At 35.7% G+C, this 22636-nt stretch overlaps 1 protein-coding gene across 2 annotated transcripts in view; it reads right to left on the bottom strand.

Moving 5' to 3' along the window:
• PLCB1 (phospholipase C beta 1) overlaps positions 1-22636 on the bottom strand; it is a 669180-nt gene that overhangs the window by 426584 nt on the left and 219960 nt on the right. The gene's annotated exons all lie outside the window — the stretch shown is intronic.

Below are 22636 nucleotides of genomic sequence, written 5' to 3'. Positions count from 1 at the left end.
CTCAGTCAAAATCGGCAGAGCCACTTCACCAACGCACAGCTGACTGCAGACACATAAGACGACGCAGCCTCAACAGAAGAACCACAGAACTGATCTGCAGGTTCATCAGCAATAACAGATGTTTACTGTTTCATGACCTTGTGTTTGGGAAGATTTGGTAGAGCTTGAGAGTAAAACTGATTTCTGCCTTCTGTATGGAGACCTAAGCAAAAAGGAATCAATATTTGAACATTTGCTGAAAGCAAGTAGAGAGCTCCTTAAAATATCAGAGGAAATTATGCTTTCAGGTAAAAAAGGTTGAGAGAGATACCTGCTGTTTTTGCTAATCTGGATACACGTGTCTTTCAAGAATTGTAGTCTGTAGATGGCTGAGATCCCAAACTCTAATTCTAATCAGCAAGAATTCTGCTATTTTAAATATCAGAATCATATTTCCAAAATATTTAATATGTTTTATGGATTCAATACTTGTGAATACATCTTGGAAGAATTAAGACTTGCTTTTAAAAAATATACCACTGGTAAATATTTCCGGATCATGAAAAGGATCTTTATGTTTTTAAATTTAGAACCTTCAAATCACAGAATGCTACCGTAGCCACCAGGTAAGACTGCCAACTGAAGTATGGAATCAAAATGCCTTCACTGTATCGAAATGTATCATTTCCCTCAGTAGGAGTAAAAAGTGATATAACAGCTAGGGAAATATTTCATCCAGATTTTTTAATGCAATAAGTAATTTAAAGAGTATAACTAATATGACCTTATCATGGGATACACATTTTCTTACCCTGAGGAGTATTCAAAAGAAGAACAAAATAAGTGACAAGGAATTTTAATTTGTCTCAAGGAAGGAGATTAGATGGCCTAAGCTTTAAAATAAAGAGTGTGATAGGAAAGAAATTCAAGTATCTAAAGGTAAAATCCTAGAATATTCAAGGTTCCTTCCATGGTTGAACCTTTGTGGATTCTTTTTTTTTTTTAATTTTTATTTATTTATGATAGTAACACACACACACAGAGAGAGAGAGAGGCAGAGACACAGGCAGAGGGAGAAGCAGGCTCCATGCACCGGGAGCCCGACGTGGGATTCAATCCCGGGTCTCCAGGATCGCGCCCTGGGCCAAAGGCAGGCGCCAAACCGCTGCGCCACCCAGGGATCCCCCTTTGTGGATTCTTATTCACAGTCTTGCCAGGGTATCTTTCTGAAGAAACACAAAGTACCTTTCTAGCCGGGAACAAAAGTGAGGAGGTCTTATTATCAAGATAAACAAGTGTTGTGGGGAAAGTTTAGAATCATGTAGTAAAGCAAAGATAGACTAGAACCTGTGTCAACAGAACCTTAGAGTTTCCCAAGGAGCCTGATATCCTCTTCCTCAGAGGGGTAAGGGAAAAACAAAGAAAGAAAGAGAATGCAAAATAAACTTGGGAATTGTCCTTTTTATCCTCTATGCTAGGTACTATTTTATTTCATTATTTTAAAATCAGCATCAGGAGACATACTTTACACAAAGAAGTGCAAACCATTTGACATACCAGCCCAAATGGGGATTGTTTAAAACCAGTCTCAGGACAGAAGGAACCTACAAATTTTGTAATCCTGTATCTTAATTGTATACAATAGGAAATTGAGGACTGAGGCTTTGTACCCACATATATGCAGATATTTAGACAAGGTGCTGAAATAAAAACTTATGTCAGTTAACTCCTAGCACAAGGTATGCTTTCCAAAATATCACCAAACTCATTGCTTTTAATGAAGGTCAACCAGCCGTACTCCTTAAATTAAAATTTGCCTACAAAGAAAAAACAATCTTATTATTGCTATGAAATTACTTAATGTCACATTTTTTCACTTATTAAAAATACATAAAAAGTAGACACTTTCTGTCCATACTGTCCATTTCTGTCCAGAACCCCCCCCAAAAATGCCTGACTTGTAGCTCAAAGTATAGAATAGATTTTGAAAAAAATGAAATTATAGACAGCCCCACTATCCTCAATTAATGAGAAAGAAATAGTCCTAATTCTGATAGAATGGACACTCAAATTTCAAATTAAAACATGAATAGATGAGTTACTAGAGTCCCTGTCTCACGTAGATGCAGTCTCCAAATAATATTGGATGTCCATGAGCCTAATTATACTAGGTGCTGAATAAAATTAAGCCTCAAAAATAAGTCTAAAGTCACTCCTGGCATCTAGTCACCTGAGCTACATACATCCTGTCTCATTTCTGAATATCTATCCAGATTGCATCTACATACTACCTTTGCTATGAAGCCATCCCAGCTCCCAGTCCACTGGGCAAAATTAAAATCTTGTTATTCCCAAGCATTATTAATCAAGATAGTATTTCAAATCAGTGAGGAAAATGATAGTTTATACCGTAATTAATGTTGGACAGGTGGGCCACCAGCTAGAGTGAAATAAAACTACTACTGTAGTAGACATTACCAATGCACTAATCTTAGGTCTCTCTCTTTTCCCTGGGCATAGTAAAGACTCTATTTTCCAGCCTCTTTGCAACTAGAGTGGGCGATGTGATCAGATCTGGCCAATGAAATGTGAATAGAAGAAATGTGTATTGCTTCTGGGCCGAATGCAATGAAGAATCCCTGTTGACTCTCCAGTTGCCTTCTCTCTTCTCCTACCACAGGAAATGCAAAGATCTCTTGTTGGGTTGGCATCACCCATGTCAGAAACAGCCTATACTCCTGAGGGTAGTTTGGAACTTTTTTCAGATCTTCATAGCATTGTTTGAACAAGAAAAAAGCTTCTGATGTGTTATTCCACTGATACTGAGGGATTTATTTTTTAAAGACTTATTTATTCATGAGACACAGAGACAGGCAGAGGGAGAAGCAGGCTGTCTCCAGGGAGCCTGATGCAGGATTCATCCCAGGACCCTGGGATCACAACCTGAGCCAAAGGCAGATGTTCATCCACTGAGCCACCCAGGTGCCCCGAGCGATTATTTTGTCATCATGAACTACCTTAGCCTATCTTGACTAATAAAGATTCCTTTGTCACTGTCATAAAATAAGGTCCACATGGTTCAAAGATATGATCATGAAAACTAAAACAAAACCATTGGAAAAAGTCACAAATTTTCTGTATTATTTTAGAATGGATAGATTTTCTAAGCAGTATTTCAAATTAAAAATTCATAAAGAAAAGAATTAATAAATTTAACTACTGGGACGCCTGGGTGGCTCAGGGGTTGAGCACCTGCCTTCGGCCCAGGGCATGATCCTGGAGTCCCAGGATCGAGTCCCACATCGTGCTCTCTGCATGGAGGCTGCTTCTCTCTCTGCCTATGTCTCTGGCTCTCTCTCTCTCTCTCTCTCTCTCTCTCTCTCTCTCTCTCTGTCTCTTTGATGAATAAATAAATAAATCTTTAAAAATAAATAAATAAATAAATAAATAAATGTAACTATAAAAAAAACTCTGGAAAGCAAATATTGCACAAAGTCAAATAAAAGTAAAAAGCTGGAGATAAGACATGATGCACAGGTTTTAATATATCAAAGTGTCTAATAAAACAATAAGAAAAAGTATAATATCCATTGGAAAATGGGCAAAGGATATGGTTGGAAATGCAAATATATTGCTCAGGATAAAAGATTCCTCTCCACTCATAACTGAAGAAATACAAATTTAAATAATAAAGATGTCCCTATTTTACATCCATCATATTTACAACATTCAAAAAATGGTTAACGAAACATAATGCTGGCAAGAGTGGAACAAATAGGTGATTTTGAATGCCACTGCTGGAAGTATAAATCAATACAACCTCTTTGTAGAGCAATTTGGTAATATATTCCCATAACTTAAAATGCACATGCATTTGTATGTAGGAATTTCAGTAGTAAAAAATTCATACAGAGCCATATTATGCCCAAAGATAAATTTAGTAAATAAATATTGAAGCGTTGTTTGGAGCAGCAAAACTGGATAAAACAAAATACCCGTTAAGAGGCAGCTCAATAAATAAATTTTGGTGTGTCTATAAAATCAAATAGTCTACAGTCTCTAAAAAAGAATGAAGTAGATGTATGTGTACCAATATAGTACAATTTGAGGCATATTGCTGATTAAATAGCCATTATTTACATAGAATTTAAAAAAAATGCCTTAATGGGTTGTTATCCACATAGGTTTCTTAGGAAATAAAAATAGAAATATGGAATAAGAATAAAAATAGGACTCTGTATTGCTGCCCCTGGGAATGGAACAGAAAAAAAATGGGAGTGGGGTATGCTTTTTAATGATAACCTTTAACACTGCCAGAATAAAAACCAAAAACAATTTAAATACATTAAGCCAGACCAATTCCACTGCTACCCAAATGGCTAATATATTTTGAATTTTCACATCCCAAAGGTCATAAAATTGCAAAAATGATTGTTTCTGGTAATCACTGTCAAGAAAATTTCTGTCTCAAAGAAGAGTAAAGACAGGTCGCAGACAGTTGTTCTCCTGACATTCATTTAAAAGAAAAACTTACTCAACGTGGAACATCAGTCCAACAGTTAGGAAGTGAAACTGACAGCTCTCACCTTCCTTAGATAAAAATCCAATCAGAAAATTTGACATTTTCACCCACATAATGCAGCTAAGGTGCTTCCCTGCCACCACAAGCAGTGGAGGATGCAAGAAAACTTCTGACATTAGGCAAGATTTCTATCCCATAAAATTGATAGACTTAAAAAGCACAAGGCAGATGCAGCATTAATCTGCTCCCACGTGTTTTATGGCTATTTAAAGGGCCTGTTAACATGAATAATGCACAGGAGTAATTTTTACATGAAATGTGCTCAGAAATTACAGAACGAACAACTCAATGATGGCATAGATTTCTAAGAATCAAATTTATAAGATAGAGAAATCACAAATATTCTTCTCTTTATTTCCTGAGCCTTGTGATTAAATTTATAAGAATTGTCAGTTGCTTAACTGATAATGATTCTGTTTTCTATTTTCTAGGATTTTTAAAAATGAAATTAAAAAATAGACTTTTGTAAAACCAGAAAATGGCATGCAGTAACCAGAAACATATATATGTAAAACAAAAATTGCCTTAGAAAAAATAAATTTTTTCATAGGGGGTGGCTGTTAAGAGGAAAGGAAAGAATAGTGTTAAGATCAAATTGGTAGATCTGATTAGTTAATAAAAATTATAATTCTGTGTGGGTTTTTTTGTTATTCTGGAATAGAAATCTATTTTTCATAAAAGAACTTGAATTTAAAATAATCTAATAAAAATAAAATAGAATAAAATAATCTAATATACGTTAATAGCCAGACTGAACAATGAAATAGAATAAATAGTCCAGAAATAGATCTAGGTACATAGGGAAAGACTGTATCTGGTAAAGATGTTATCTCAAATCACTAGGACAAAAGCTGCACCTTTAAATAAATTGTGCAAAGAATGAACTTTTTAAATAAGTGGTTTGGTACAACTGGATAGCATGTTGAAAACAAGTGAAATTGGATTTTTAAATAAATGATTTTGGGACACCTAGATACCAGATTGGGGCAAAACACAGACTTCAAAATATAGTGTTGTAATGAAAGACTATCCAGTAAAACAAGGAAATGAGATCCATACATCACAACACACAACATAAAAAAATCCAAGATGATCATAAAATCATACTTGAGAAAAACTGTGGGTGAATTTCTTGATAAACCAGATAAGGAAAAAAAAGATTTTGTGACTCAAAATCCAGAAACAATAAAAGAGAATATTAATAAGTGACTACATAAAAATACAAACAAAAACTTCCATGGCAAAGAGCACTGTAAGGAAATTCAAAAGGCAAAAGGCAAGCCAGAATATTTTTACACCTCTAAATTCTCCTAAAAAGCTCTAAAAAAGTTAAAGGGGGAAAAATAAGGCCAAATACTAGATAGAAAAATGTGCAAAATACAAGAGCAGAAATTTGTAGGAAAAAAAATCAATGGAATATCACTCAGCCATCAGAAAGGATAAATACTTAACATTTACGTAGACATGGATAGAACTGGAGGGTATTAGGCTGAGCGACATAAGTCATTCAGAAAAAGACAATTATCATATGGTTTCACGCTTATGTGGAATATAAGAACAGCTAAGAAGATTGTAGGGCAAGGGAGGGAAAACTGAATGGGAAGGCAACAGAGAGGGAGAAAAACCATGAGAGACTCTTAACTCTAGAAAACAAACTGAGGATTGCTGGAGAAGAGGTGAGAGGTGGGGTAACTGAGTAACAGGCATCAAGGAAGGCATATGATATGATGATCACCCGGTATTATACACAACTGATAAATTATTGAACACTATATCTGAAACTAAGTATCTACTATATGTTGGCTAATTGAATTTAAATTTTTAAAAAGTGGCATCTTAGATCATTGGGAAAAGATGAGATGAGGGGACTGGATAGCTCTGTGTGTGTCCTTATTTTTACAAACAGAAAAACATAAAGGAAATAACTAGAAGGTAAGTAGGAATAGGTGGAAGGGATATGAATGGGAATGAGTCTTCTCTAAGTATTCTTAAATATATAATCTTAGATTTTGAACTACATATTTTACATTTTCAAAATGTAAATTTAATAAAAAGGATGAAGAATAGTAGTCTCTAAAATTGAGCATATCTATAAATAAATGAATCCAATTGTATGTCAAATTAGTATAGCTCTACAGAAAGTAATTAATTTTAATACATTTGGAACCTATATCCTGAATGAGAAATGTTCTAAGAAATAAAGAATACTGCAAAGAAAGGTTGAGTTTTCACTACTGGATTTGTTATTAGTGACTAGTGGATTTTGTTATTCATTATTATTAACTAATATTTTTATTTTGGAATTATTTTTGTGTAGTCTGGGACAAAGAAGTACATGTATTAATAGAGTAAGGAAATTGAATTGCCACTATGAGAAAAGAAGAAATATCTACATGGATGAAGAGAAAATGAAAAAGAATCCTATAACAATGGATGAAATTGAATGTATTTAGACAGGTAATCCCACTGCTAGGACTATAATTTAAGAAAATAATAACAAAAAAGAAAATGGTAAATGTAGACAGATATTTGCTTCAGGGTTACTTATAATAGCAAACTAAAAATGGGAACTGTGTCACTATTCTCTAGAAAAAGTCTGGTAAATAGTTAATATAATTTCAAGTCAATGGATTATGTATTACTCTGCCATAAACTGATAAATATGAAAATATTTAACATCATGGCTGTGCTTTAAGATATCATGTGAACTTTAATATGTCCTGTCTGCAAATGCACAGATGAACACTGACCCTTTGGGAGATAAACACATAGCTAGGATTTTCTTTTATATATTTGGAATTATTCAACCTTCAAGGCAATGTATCTAGTCTCCAATTTTCTTCAAAAACATCTTTTGTAGTAGCCTCAGATGCTGCCAACATTAATGACGGAATACCTTTCCGCCACTCTCTCCCACCTTGTTCTTGAACCGTTCTTTGTGTAAGCTCCCATTTTTGGTGACTGAGCCTTTATTAAGGCAATAATTCAAGACCAGCCCCTTAAATGACTGGTTTCCTCTTCTCAGTCACACAGCCAAAAGGATTTATTTCTAGCCAAAGATGCATAATTCTAGTGTTCCAGTGTAATGCTAGAATTAATAGTGTGTGAAATTTTTGCCACATGCAACTAATACCAGTTAATGCTATTAAAGCAATATGTTTTGTCAGGATTAAAAAAAATATTTTGCATGGGCTTGGATTCACCACAGTTTGAATTTCTGCCCCTGAATTAACAACGCCACACCTTATTAATTATGGCAAAGATGCCATCAACACCGTCAGATGACACTTCTGAACTTCCTGCTTCCCTCTGCCTCTGCAACTATATGGTTTAAGATACATGATTTATTGTCTAACATCTTGTTGCCAGAGAAACTAGCTCAGCTCACAAAGGCAAGGCATGATTCAACTCCATATATTAATTTTCTTTTACAACTTCATGGTTTCTCAATTCATCTTGAATTGAGCATGAATATTGGTAAATTAAAAGCAGAACATTTAAGGACATGATTAAAAGAAGCTTGATGAATTTCAAGTTACTTGGAACATTTCTAAGAATTTACTTAAAGAATTTGAACAATGTAACTCAGTTAAGAATCGGGGAAAATACTGACAGCAGAGAATTAATCTATTACAACTTTTTGTAATTTACACACTAGAATAATAATATACTTTGTTTTTTGAAAAAAATGGTAATAAAAAAAAGGGCTTTAGTCACACTTCTACAGTATTTCAAATGCTCCACAGTGTCCTTCAAGTAAATTATTTGACTTACGTTTTATCATCTGGAACCATGAAATTTTGAGCAGCTAGCCATAAAATTAAACATTGAGTCAGGTTGCTGTTACTTATACAATTTATTCAACATATTTTCCAAAGCTTTTATCAACCACTACTTCATATAAAATATCTATTTTTAGATATTCTACCATCTATTCTTTTTCAATATTATGCACTAATTTATTTGAAGCATTATTGACTTTAAAACTGTGTAAACATAAAATTTTATTTGCACCATGCAGCTACTGCACATTCCTAGGTATATGTGTGGGACAGAACTAACATAAGATCTAAAATTAATTTTACTTAGATTTTCATCTGGTATTCACGTATGTAAATGCAAATATGTAGATAATGCCTACTAATAATCTTTATCTTCAAACAAAATGGCATGAATGGATAATGATTATTAAAGAACTATGTTTTCAGAGTCCCCCAAAATAACATAAATCTCTCTCACTACTCTCTACTTTTAACAGTAGAAATTTAATTTATCTATGGCAAAAATAATCAAGTCAATAGTTAATTTCTCAGATCAACTATATGTGTCCCTACACATAAAACTTCTTCTTTGACTTTTATTAAATTTAGGCTAAAGTACTATAAGAATGAAAACGAGTGTAATTCATATACAAATTCCAAATGACTTATTAATTCAACTTCAAATGAAGACAGTGAAATTTCATTTTTAATTAACATTTGTAGAAAGAAAAATTATGTTTGGTAAGTAATTTCCAAGCAGGTATTACAGATCCTAGTAAGGAAATGCTTAATGTAAAATCTGAACATCATCTTAGTATTTTTGAAATATGAATGACGAGCATAGCTCCTTTTTAAAAAATGCTGTTCGAGGGGCAACCCCGGTGGCTCAGCGGTTTAGTGCCGCCTTCAGCCCAGGGCGTGATCCTGGAGACCTGGGATGGAGTCCCACGTCGGGTTCCTTGCATGGAGCCTGGTTCTCCCTCTGCCTGTGTCTCTGCCTCTCTCTCTCTCTCTGTGTGTCTCTCATGAATAATAAATAAAATCTTAAAAAAAATTAAAATGCTGTTCGAGATAGCATTAAAAGAGAAAACTTGGCCAGAGAGCAAGAAGCCTACATAATACTAGATGGCAGCTGCAAATATCTAAGAGAAAAAATTCAGACTATGGCTGATGCAACAATGTGTCTAATTTGTCAAATAATCCCCCCAACTGCAAGTCTTAAAAGTACAAATTCACAACTTCTAATTGAAATAACAATAGCTACTATGCACAGAGCCAGGACCAGGAAACATATTATGGCCTTTCATCCTCACAAAAACCCTACGAAATAGTATTCTGACCTTCATTTTATGTATGAGGAAATCAAGACACGAGGAAGTGAAGTGACTGACTGTGGCCACACAGATAACATTGGTCAAGCCTCTTAACCACCGCGTTCCTGCCATCTGAGGGGACAGAGTTAAAGCCTTCACTTCCAAGGCATTAAGTCAACTCATGGAAACACTTCTTTATAGGAAACCAGGCAGAAGTTCTGGCTTTTGAAAATTATTGCTCTCCAAGTAACTTCTAGCCACCTCTCACTGAACCTCAACTCAAGCTATATCTCAACTTAAGAGCCTTCCAAGAAAGCCAAGGGGCATTAATTTTATGAGTGCAAGCATGTAAAGCCATAGGAAACTGGTCTCCAGAAAGAATTATCAGTAGAACTGGAATTCTACCCAGGTAGTGTGCCATGCATTAGGTGGGCCTAAATGCCAAACTACTGTGGGAACAAATTAATTTCTCATGTTTTGAATGATATGTTGGCAATGCCAATGGCTTTCTGTCAAAACCAAGGTATAAATTGGGAAGAAGATACAAAGTGGGACTCATACTAACACAGTTTAAAATGAGTAACAGTCCATGGTGGAACACAGGATAAAGTCCAGCCATGTGTTATCAAAGGATTTTTACATAAAGAAAGCCCTTTCTTATTTAGACCACCCAGGAACTCTGTCTTTGAACATCTTTAATCAGGTATCGCATGATAGTGGGAATAAGTGTCACTCTTAAGCTGGCGTTCCAGTCCCATATGGAGTGTGATAGATTTCACGAGAACCAACTATAGAAACACTTACCAAAGTGATTCAGCAGAACCTTAATCCTATGAGATGCCTTACCAAAAGGTCCATTGTCAAAAAAAAAAAAAAAAAAAAGGAAAATGGCCCCAGTCCGTGTCCAACATATCAATCTCTGAGAAGTTCTGTAATAAAAAAATCTTAGCATCTTCCAAACATACTTGATTGGACCGCACTTTTATCTCATAACACCTGTTAGTTTTCCAAGGACATCGCTTGGAGAAATGCTGAATTACTGTTTTTAAGAAGTATTCTCTGTCCTGGAGAGAAAACAAAGTGACTCTTCACAGAGTTAAACCCATTTATAGTTAACAGTGTTCAGCAAATTCTTCCAGTACCACTGGTCCTACCGTGAAATCAGTAATTCCTGGATATAAATTAAAACGTCAAGAAACATCTGGATGATGAAGAACCAAGAGGCTAGGAGAAAGTGTCTGGGGGAGTGAAGCGGAGAGGGGAATTCTGACCTGTTAGACCCAAAGGTCCTGTTTCACAGGTAAACACCAACAAATATTCTGCTTAAGTTTGGTTAATCCATCTCCTGGAAATCGCTATGGACATCAATTTCAGCAGTATTAGAAAATTTCATTTCTGCCATTAACAAAAATCAGTAAATGAGCAAATATTGTACCACATTATTTCGACTTTTCATTGCCACTTTTTAGGTAAGATCAACACTATTTCTTCAGGTACTTGAAATTTCATGTTCTAGAGAGCTGTTTATGTTCACATTCAGGAAAGAGAAAAAAAAGAAAAAAAATCTATGGCAAGAGTATTCTTTCATCCCTGAACATATCTTTGTGTCAGGTATTACACCCAAAGTCTGCAATGTAGGATTTCATATTTTTATGGCAAATGGGATAAGTGTAAGAATTTTCAGCCATTTCCCATTCGAAGATGATAAAAACAAAATTCTCAGAATAAACTAATACATACTTTTAAGTTCCTTCCACTCTACTGAACTGCCTCACAAATTAAAAGCACTATATCACACTTTATGGCTGGGAAAGCCATTCCAGGTATGCATATTATTAAATTGTCACAATTACTCCATAAATAACACCTTCCCTTCCCCAGACTTTTTCTTCAATTATGTCGTGTGCCAAATAGCATTCCATTTTTTTGCCCTGTTGGACCAGGTGTCAAATTGTGTGCCAATTTACTTTAGAACCTGATCTTCAAAAAGAAAACAATTTACATGTACACACACACACACACATATAACACGTATATATGTGTTATATATATATAACACATAAAACACATGTGTGTTTATATGTATATACACACATATGCTTAATTTCTACCCCACTCTTGCTGAGTGGCTAAGAAGGATAAATTGAAAAGTGAACCTAAGGCAGATATCTAAGTCGCCATGAGTGAGCTCCCAAAGTATCCAAACTAAGATTTATCTCTTGCTACAAACCAAAATCCAACTCATGAGACAACCCTGTCCAACAGGAATTATCATTGCACGGAGAAACTAAGAAATCTTTCCGAGATCTCTTAGTTAATATGTGCACTGAGATTTGAATCTGGGTCTATTTAACTCCAAACCATGTTCTTCCATTTCAAAATACTATTTCAGATTTTGCTTCCATCGCTTCATAATGTGAAAAAATATGTCAACATGCTCTTAACTGAATATAAATTGTTCTAAGATTATTTTGATGGTTGGGAAAATCTAACAGTTTGCAAATCCAGATAGTTTTTAAAAAAGAACAGTAAGTCTTAGGGCAATAGATTGCTGATGGCCTTCTGTGGGCAGGTGTTTGGCTGCAAAGATAAATATGCTTCAACCTCATTTGTGTACAGTTTATACATAAAAAATAGATTTTCATGGGTAGATATAAATACTAGAACTACAAAGTATAAATCTTTCATTCTGAAGCAATCCACAGTAGTGCACGCAATGTCATTGTAAATAGATAAGTTGTCCAACTCTTGCTTTTGCTACTACAATATATGACATAAGCATCAGCAATACATTTTCTTTACTTGCTAAAATTCATTCATGATGATGACTAAAATGTATGCGACATATACAACAGATATGAAAACTGTATTAACTCTATTAATTGTATTACTTGCTTTTTATCATTGAGTCTTTGCAGCAATCAGATAAGCTAAACATGGAGATTATTTCCATAAATTTAGGTGGGAAAGCTAAGTCTCAGAGATGTAGAATACCTTGCTGAGTTATTGGCTTTGAATAGTGGCCATCTGACCTAAGGGTTTGTGCACTTATTGACTACACTTTACTAGGCATCTATAATGAGCAAGGACACATGTTAGGTGCTCTGGTGTATGAAAAAAAATGAGCACAAATGGCTGCTAATAAGAAAAACAACATATTCTGAAATAAAGGCACCTTTAAAGACCCATACTGCTTATTTCTAAAATGATTCCTACTACCCATTTTATACACTTTGACAAATTCCTTCTACCCATTTTATCCACTTTGACAATCCTATGATTATAAAGAAAAAATCTATTTATATCAGATTAATTTTGAAATAATCCTACAGTACAACTCTCTATAAAGAAGGAAATTGTAAACTTGGTTTTGTAATGTAATAAGGAAATAGTACCATAGACTAAATTTTGTGAGAATTCATATATTGTAAGCCTTATCTCCAGTACTTCAGAATGTGACTGTATTCAGGGGTTAAGGTCTTCAAAGAGGTAAGTCAAAATGAAGCTGTTAGGATGGACCCTAATCCAATACCACTGATGTCTTTACAATGAGAGGAAATTAGGACCGAGTGGAGACCATGTGAGGACAAAAGATGACAGCCAATCAGAAATCAAGGTGGTGGACCTCGGAAGAAAACAACTCTGCTGATACCTTGATCTGTTCTGGCCTCCAGAACTAGGAGGAAATAAATTTCTGTTAAGCCACCTAGTCTGTGGTACTTTGTTACGGCAGTGAGAGGAGATTAATACAAACACCATGAAGCACTTTATGTTAACTAAGCCAAATCAAGTTTAAGGGAAACTATACTAAAAACAAAACAAAACAAAACAAAACAAAACAAAAAAAAACCAGTCTTTTTGACAAGCAAATACTCCAGGAAAATCCTCAATATCTTACTGTACAAAATCCTTATTTTGAAAAACAGAAACCATTCATTTAAACTGGTGCTTTTTCTTTAGGGTAATGATTCTCAAAACTTTGCTAAACACAGGAATCTCTGGGGAACTTTAAAGAAAACATTGGTGCTTGAGTCCCACACCAGACATTTTGATTCAACTGATCTGGGTGTGGCCTGCACACTGAGATTTTAAAAGGTACTCTCATATCTCTAAATTAGAACCCAAGATTAAAAACCCTTTAGCAGGCGGTTCATGATGCAGAATTAATTTATGAAATAAATATCAGATATATCCACAAGATGGCGTATCATTGCATTTGAAAGAATGAAAATTGATTAATGTTTTCAAAATGCAATCTATACCATTACATGAAGAATAAATTGAGTTTAGATTGAAATTATGACAGATAGGAGCAATGGTAAAATGAATCACAGCCTTCTGAAAAGACCTGAGGTTTAGATAACTCATTTTACTAATCCTGTCTTCAACAAGGGGTTCTCTCTGGGCCAAATGAGAATGCTTGTGGCTGCCATGTCTTTGCCTGCTATTACCTCTTGGCAGAACTGGGGTCCCCCATTCCCTCTCCATAACCCTTCAGGGACCTTTTGAACTCTTTGGCAGTAGGATACTAAGACAGACACTTGGTACTCTAAAAAATACTCAATCTTTATTCAGCCACACACATGTTCAGTTAGCAGTATTTTACAGATGGATATACATATATACTGAGTTATGTAGGCATTGCTCAAATGCTCAAATTTAGTTCTGGATAAGAGACATACTCTTCTTAAATTTGGGAATTTATACCAACAACCCAGAAAAGACGTAGCCTATCTGTGATTGCTTGAAAAAAATAAAAAAAGTAAAACGCTTTTAACCATTGGAGAAGATATTCTATACTTTCAGGGTAACTTTTAAAATCTTCCCTTGTAAAAAATAAAATAAAATAAAATAAAATAAAATAAAATAAAATAAAATAAAATCTTCCCTTGTGAGAAGAAATGTGTGGGAAATATCAGAAAGGGAGACAGAACATAAAGACTCCTAACTCTGGAAAACGAACTAGGGGTGATGGAAGAGGAGGAGGGCGGGGGGTGGGGGTGAATGTGTGACGGGCACTGAGGGGGGCACTTGACGGGATGAGCACTGGGTGTTATTCTGTATGTTGGTAAATTGAACACCAATAAAAAATAAATTTATTATTAAAAAAATTCTTCCCTTGTTCACTATTGAATGGTGAAGACGGTGAGGGGCAAGTGGAAGAGGCAGAGGAGTTTTAAATGCAAATATACATTTACTGAGGGAACCATTCCTTACCCCTCTCAGCATCCTGATATTTCTGCCACCAAATCTCTGACTAGTTATATAAAGGTTTTTGTTTCCAAGGAAACCAAACCACTGACATCTATGGAATTTAATGAACATAAGAAAGGAACCATGCCATATAATTTACATCTGGAGATAAATGTGACTAGCTGTCAAAACCATTACACACACACACAAATACTTCTGTGAAATTTTAAGCTCTATTTTTCTACATTTAGTAAAGATGCAAATAAATACTTTTATGGAAACAGGATGACAACAAACAAAAATTCTTGCACCATGTCAAATTCCTTCTACCCATTTGCACCATGTCAGGTAAATTAAGAAATAGCTAAAACCAAAAATATGGGCCAAAGGTAGAGCTCCTTAGCAATTGAGAGGACAAGAGAAAAACCTTTATTTTGTTGTATAAAGGGTTTTCTTCTTCCCTCAACTTCAAATATCTGCATCACATTTTATGGCTGTGGCTTCACACAATGGTGGAATCTGTACAAAGTTAGAGAAATAGCTTATAATCAGCAGAGGGGGACAATAAATAAAGCACTCATTTCAACTCCCGGCCTCATGGATGATTCATTGAAACCACTGTTGTAGAACATCCAAATAACAGCTCATTATGAGATTTATATATTGGCATCCAGATCCTGTGATGAGCTATTTGGGACTTGACAACCCTTAAATAAATAGCCTATTTTGGATATTAGCAGGAAATGCTGTTAATATGGGGGGAAATGAAAGCATATATAAAATGGTACCTCCAAAAAAATTAAAAATGCACAAAAGTGAGAAAAAAAGCTAGAAGGAAATTTCACTATTTTACCTAAATGACTATTCCCTCTTTGAAATACTTTTTTAGATGTTCAGAAAATATTCTCTTCTGATTCTTCCCCTCCTTCACTGGTTGCTCCTTCTGTCTTTTCCTTTTTTTTTTCCTGTTATGGTAAAATATGCATGCCATAAAGTTTACCATTTTAATGATTTTCAAGTGTATAAGTTAGTGACATTAGGTGATATTCGTTGTTTGTAATGCAACCATCAACCACCATTGATCTCCAGAACTTTTTAAACTTGTCAAACTGAAATTCTGTACCCATTAAATAATAACTTCCAATTCTCCTATTCTTCTCCTCCTCCCAGTCCCTGGAAACTGCATTCTACCTCTGACTCTATGGATTTGCTTACTCTAGTTACCTCATATAAGTGGAATCTTACAGTATGTGTCTTTTTGTGTCTGGCTTATTTCACTTAGCATAATGTCTTCTTATTCATGTTAGAGCCTGTGTGGAATTTCATTCCTTTTTGAGGTCGAATAATAATCCATTGTGTGTGTGTGTGTTTGTGTGTGTGTGTCTGTGTGTGTGTGTGTGTACTGTGTTTTGTATATCCTTCTATCGATGGACATTTGGGTTGTCTCCACCTTTTGGCTATTGTGAATACTGCCACTGTGAACACTAGTGTACAAAAATTGAAGCCGCTGCTTTCAATTCTCTTGGGTATATACCATTCTCAGCCTCTTTCCTGGCTCATTTTCATCTCTTCAAAGTTTAAATGCTGGATGTTACAGGGCTCAAGCATCAGTCCTTTTTCTTCTTCTATACCTACATTCTTTAAGAGACCTCACTTAGCTTTGAGATATAAATATTTGCTTACAACTCCATGGCCAACCTTGTCCCTGAACACCAGATCTGTATATTGAAATATGCCATATCAGATAGAAGCCCAATAGGTACCTCAAACTTTAAAAATCAAAAACTAAACAAAACAAAACAAAAACCATACTCAGAGTATTTCTGATTAAATGTGTTTCTTCCTTCCCAGCTTAGGACATGGCAACTCAATTCTTCCACTTTCCCAGGTCATATCACTAAGCATTATTCTTGAATCCTTTTTTCATACCTCACAGTCAATGCATTAACAAATCCTGTGGTGCCACTTTCCATTTCAGAATCTGACATTTTTTGCCTTACCTCTTGGTCAAAATCATTATCAACACTGCCCAGGACATTTACAGTAGCCATTTGGTTGGCATCCCTTCTTCCTTTTTCTTCCTTTATTTTTAAGGTCTACGCTCCATGCTGTGGCCAGTGATTTTTTAAAATTATTTTTTAAAGATTTTATTTATTTATTCATGAGAGACACAGAGAGAGAGAAAGTGAGAGAGAGAGAGAGAGAGAGAGAGAGAGGTAGAGACACAAGCAGAGGGAGAAGCAGGCTCCATGCAGGGAGCCTGATGTAGGACTTGATCCTGGGTCTCCAGGATCATGCCCTGGGCCGAAGGTGGAGCTAAACCACTGAGACACCCAGGCTGCCCCAGTGATGTTTTTAAAAGCAAAATCAGATCTCATCAATGCTCTGCTCAGAATACTCAGATCCTTTCTTAGGTCTTTCAGAAGAAAAAGTCACTGTCATTTGCCTGGTCTACAAGGCCAGAATAATATGGCCCCTGGTTACTTCTCTGACTTTATCCTCCTTTCTGTCTCGCACTCTACTATAACCAACTGGCCTCCTCCCTATTCTTCAAATATACCAAGCATATTCCAACTTCAGGGCCTTTGCTCTTACTCTGCCCTCTGCCTGGAATGCCACTCCTTTTCTTTTTCTTTTTCTTTTTTAAGATTTTATTTATTCATGAAAGACACAGGGAGAGGCAGAGACATAGGCAGAGGGAGAAGCAGACTCTTCGCAGGGAGTCTGATGCTGAACTCGATCCCAGGATCACGCCCTGAGCTGATAGCAGACGCTCAACCACTGAGCCACCCAGGTGACCCGCCACTCGTTTTCTTAATTAACATCTCTGCTCATATCACTTCATCTTATCAAAAGAATTTCCTTCATTATAACTCTAGAAAGCAGCAAGGACTCTACAACTCATGGCCAATGGTCTCCACCACTCATGGTCAATGATCTGTGTCCTGCTTTGGGTGTCTCAGTGGGACTTATCTGTTATCTGTTTCACCCACCCAGTGACATACTGGAGTCTGCTTGTAGGGCTAGACACTGTGGTATACATTGCTTTACAAATCCACATCTAATGGTTTTAAAAGCCATCATTTTTATTTAGGGATTAATAAAACAAAAGCTGATCAATTTTTTAAAGTTCATTTTGCTGTAATCTACCTTAGATGATTCTAGTAATACTATACATCACATAGAATTTAACTGTAATCTAGATAGATATAAAGAACTTGTATTCCAATTAACATTGCACATCTGAAATAAACTGCCCTTTATCTATAGAAGGAATTGGTCAATTGTTAGCTAAGTATGTGAATCACTTTTCTTTGGATGACACACAATTTGAAAGTAAAACTACACAAATATTTTTCAATGGTTTTGCTACTAGTATTTTTGAGAGTGAATGTCAGCAACAGTTTTCATGTTTGAAACCTGGGGTGGTTTCTGTTATCAAAGGGTCTCTACGGAGTCCAAAGCAATCCTACAATGGCTTTCAAGAAGCCACGTGCAAAGTTTCACATAAATCTTTCTTCTTTTCTTTAAATTTTGTTTGCATTGCACCTTACCTTGGTTAGAATGTGATCTGATTTTTAACTAAGTTCACCTGATTTTCTACAACCAAGATAAGAAGTTTCTGGTGATGCAAACTTTTCAACGTTAGCTTTATAAACTGTAAGATGGAGAACCTTGGCTTGCATAACTTCATATTTTAAAAAATATATTTATTTATTTATTTATTTATTTATTTATTTATTTATTTATTTGTTTGTTTATTTATTTATTTGAGAGGGGAGAGGAGCACAAGTCAGGGGAGGAGGAGAGGGAGAGAATCTCCAGCAGATTCCCTGCTGAGCACAGAACCCAATCCAGGACTTAATCCACGACCTGAGCCAATACCAAGAGTTGGATGCTTAACCTAGTGAATCACCCAGGTGCCTCAACTTCTCATTTTAAAAGTTGGAATCAAAGGTTAGCCAACTTACACACCTAAAATCCTGTGCCTCCTACACACCCCATTACATAGATGAGGAAGTAGAGGCATAGACAGACGCATGCTACTGGCGGAGCTGGCATCCAAACCCACATCTTCATCTCCAGTAGATGGTTCCATCTACTTTTCAGTATACCCACAGATGGAATACACCCTAAGAATCCTGAGGATAAAAAAACTATCTTAGCAGCAGCATTTTTTTAAACCTTTATGGCATGGCCCATAGTAAAAAATACACTTCATGTTGGAATCCAGAACATACCATACATTCACATGCATGGAAAAAGTTTCATGAAACAACTTGCTCTGCACAAGATGTTAACATTTTTCATTCTCATCAGATCTATTTCATTGTATTAATGCTGTACATGAGCCACGAAATTGATCTGCTGGGTGAAGAACCAGCACTAATAGATCAGAAATCACAGTGATCTCTTTTACTTTTTAAAAGTAAAGTTCATTTTGAAATGAAGATCCAGAGAATACGTGTATCTAGCATATGCAAGATGCATATCCCATAGCACCTTGCCTCTATATGTGCTCTATAAGCTGAGGAGGGAGGCAGAGGGAGAGAGAGAGAGAGAGAGAGAGCAAGGAGGGAAACATAAATACCTTTTAAATTTCAAAGGATAGGACATTGTTTTTCTTTTACTTTTTTTTCACATGTGGATAAAAATCTTCCATTTTCTCTCCAATGAGAAATTTTGAAACTGATAACTAGAATAAAGGCTGCCTAAAGAAAAGCCAATCTAGAATTGCATATACTGTGTTGGGGGGTCGACATTTAAAAATCATTAATGGCCAACACATAGAGCCTCTTCCATTTCTTATAAATGTTATTTCCAATCACAGCAGGCACAGAAAACAGTTCATCTTCAGCTAGATTGTGGATTTTTATGTAATAAGATACTGGGAGAAAAACAAAAATGATACAAATACACAGATAAATATTTGCAGGGTGCCTGAGTATTTTGATAAATAATATCTGCTCCACACATGTTCTTCCTTCCTTTATGGTCTATAAAGCCCCGCAGAATGCCTTCCACCCAATCTGTCTTCATGTAACATTGCCTACCCATCCCGAGTTCCATGCTTCTCTCATTCTATACTGATTATCTTGATGCTTTTTAATCTTAGGCTCGCAGTCCTGCTGCTTTTGTTCCAGCCAAACCAAAGGTCTCCTCATATATGCTGTCCCCACCCCCCTAATTCAGAGGCCATTCACCTCCTTCTATGGGGAAGCCGTAGCTGCCAGTGATGGCAAGCAAAGGATGTCAACCAAGGGGATCCTGGGGATGGAAGAGGAATCTCTTCTAGCACCTTGGAAGCCAGACTGTCAAGAGAAAGTAGTACCTCTTCCCTGGAGACAGTTTTCCAACAGCCGCATGAGACTTCATCTAAACCCCATGCTTCCATTAGATTTTCAGTGCATTCCAATCATTTCTAGCAATTAAAAAAAATGTATCCAGTTTGAACTGGGGTTTTCTTTTGCAACTGAAATAATTTTAAACTAATAGTCATACCACCTTCTTTCTTGCTTGTCAATCCACAAAGCCCCTTTCAGCCAGGTCCCTCCCCCAATCTCCCTTTACAACATAAACCTTTCCACATTAAGTGGAATAAAACTGACTTTCTGAAAATCTGATTGAAATTTTTGATAATAATAAATACAAAAATAACACTGATAACACCAATAATTGTGGATAATATTTAGCGAGTGCTTATTAAATGGCAGTGAAAAATTAAGGCAGTGGTGCTCAAATTTTGCTGCAAATCTACTTTTCAAAAACCCACACTACACTTAAACCAGTTAGAATCTTGTGGCACCAGACCCTTTGGGGGTAGGAAAGGGCTTCACCAGTTTTTTATAAAGCTCTCCAGGTGATTCCACAAGCAGTCAAATTTGAGAACTCCTCTGCTAAAGATTTGCTAATGAATTTTCATTCAGTCCTTATGGCAATGATATAAAGTGTCCATTTTATTATAACTACTGTTATTGTTATCATTATTATTACCACAATGTAGCCAGTGAGGAAGGTCAGGCAGGTATGATGCAACAGAACCCAGATTTTAAAATATTAAGGTCGACTGAATTTCTTGAACACCAGCAAGAAACAGAAAGGAAAAAAGCCACGAACATGGATAATCCACAGAGAAAGCAATCTTTGGTGGGAAAAAAAGTAAAAGACAAAGTATTCTGAATGCTCAAGTCTGCCCTGAAGTATTTTAGGATCTAGTCGTGATTTATCACCCGATCACTGTACAGACACTAGTTCTGTTTATCATCATTCAATAGACATGTATCCAATCACATCCATAAATGAAACACTGAACTGATAATCAGGCCGAGTGCTGCAATGAAATAGATGGAAGCCCCAGGGCTCCGTCTCAGATGTCTACAGACAAATGGGGGGTCTGATAGAGTGTAGGCAGCAGTCTTTAACCAATATTGATCATGAAATTTCACGTTAGGCCAATACACTTTACTAAAGACAAACTTCATAACTATGTTATCAATAAAGTTCTTGGAACTAACAGGCTTACATGAAACTTGGCTGGAACATATTTTGGGGAAAGAAGATGGAATTTCTTTCCTATACTAAAAACTGAACAATTCTGAATCATCAATGAAGGATTGCTACAAAATTAAAAGACCAAATGACTGAAATTCTATTATCTTACTAAGAGGTGAAGGCAAATAATAGACTGTTTTCTCATGGAAATGCTTATAGAAACCTCCTAGAGGACAGCCTGGGTAGCTCAGCGGTTTAGCGCCGCCCCCAGCCCAGGGCGTGATCCTGGAGACCAGGGATCAAGCCCCACATTGGGCTCCCTGCAAAGAGCCTGCTTCTCCCTCTGCCTGTGTCTCTGCCTCTCTCTCTCTCTCTCTCTCTCTCTGTCTATCTCTCTCATGAATAAAGAAATAAATAAAATCTTAAAAAAGAAAGAAAGAAAAGAAACTTCCTAGAAAGTAATTCAGATTTACCTATCTTTTCATTTTTCACATTTTCCTATAGATCAGCTTAACTCCTACACTAGTAAAAGCAGTATTTGGGTGTTTGCTCCATGGCAAAATTTGCCAGCAACTATTGCACTGGTAGGTATCTGAAGAATAATCATTCTAAGTGATTTTTTTTCTTTCTGTCTCTCCACAGCAACACATAATTTTTGATGTCAAAGAAAGTATTTTGACTTTTAAAGAATAAAACAAAAGTTGCAGGCAGATACTCAAATAGAAAATCGCTAGTTTTATATCAATTATGGTAAGAGGCAGGAGTTCCTGAATGGCATCTGTACTTCCCTATTTGACAATATTATCTTTGCTAGAAAGGAAGTATTTAGAGTACTAAAATTTAAATACAATAAGAGTAGTTTCACATTTTAATGACAAGTCAACACATTCCGTTACTATATTCAACCAAATAATCTAAGTTAAAAAATTATGTTCTTTATTCAATATTTTAATGTTATCATTAAATCTTCAAAAAATAAATAAATTGCAAACACTGCTCTGAATATGTCTTAAGTTTTTCAAATGAAAATGAATTGATGGGCCGCCACATAACCAATCCCAAAGTTCAGCAAGTCTTCACTCTGGACATTTATAGAAGGACTTCACACCCTCTAGCTTCATGGATGGAATGATGGCAATTACAAAGTATTTGAATTATAGGGTCTTATTCATCATGTATAATTCATCAGGTTATTTCATGTATGTATATGAGGCTCAAGGAAGGTTTCAAGTAATTTAAGCACATTTTAACTACTGAGGATTACCCAGCAACTCTGGCATTGTTATATATTTTTCAAACAAAACTAAAATTAAAGG

Source organism: Vulpes vulpes, chromosome 14 (genome assembly GCF_048418805.1).
Source record: "Vulpes vulpes isolate BD-2025 chromosome 14, VulVul3, whole genome shotgun sequence".
In the NCBI taxonomy this organism is placed as follows: domain Eukaryota; kingdom Metazoa; phylum Chordata; class Mammalia; order Carnivora; family Canidae; genus Vulpes; species Vulpes vulpes.
Note: the sequence above shows the minus strand (reverse complement) of the source record. Positions and strands in the feature narration are given on the sequence as shown.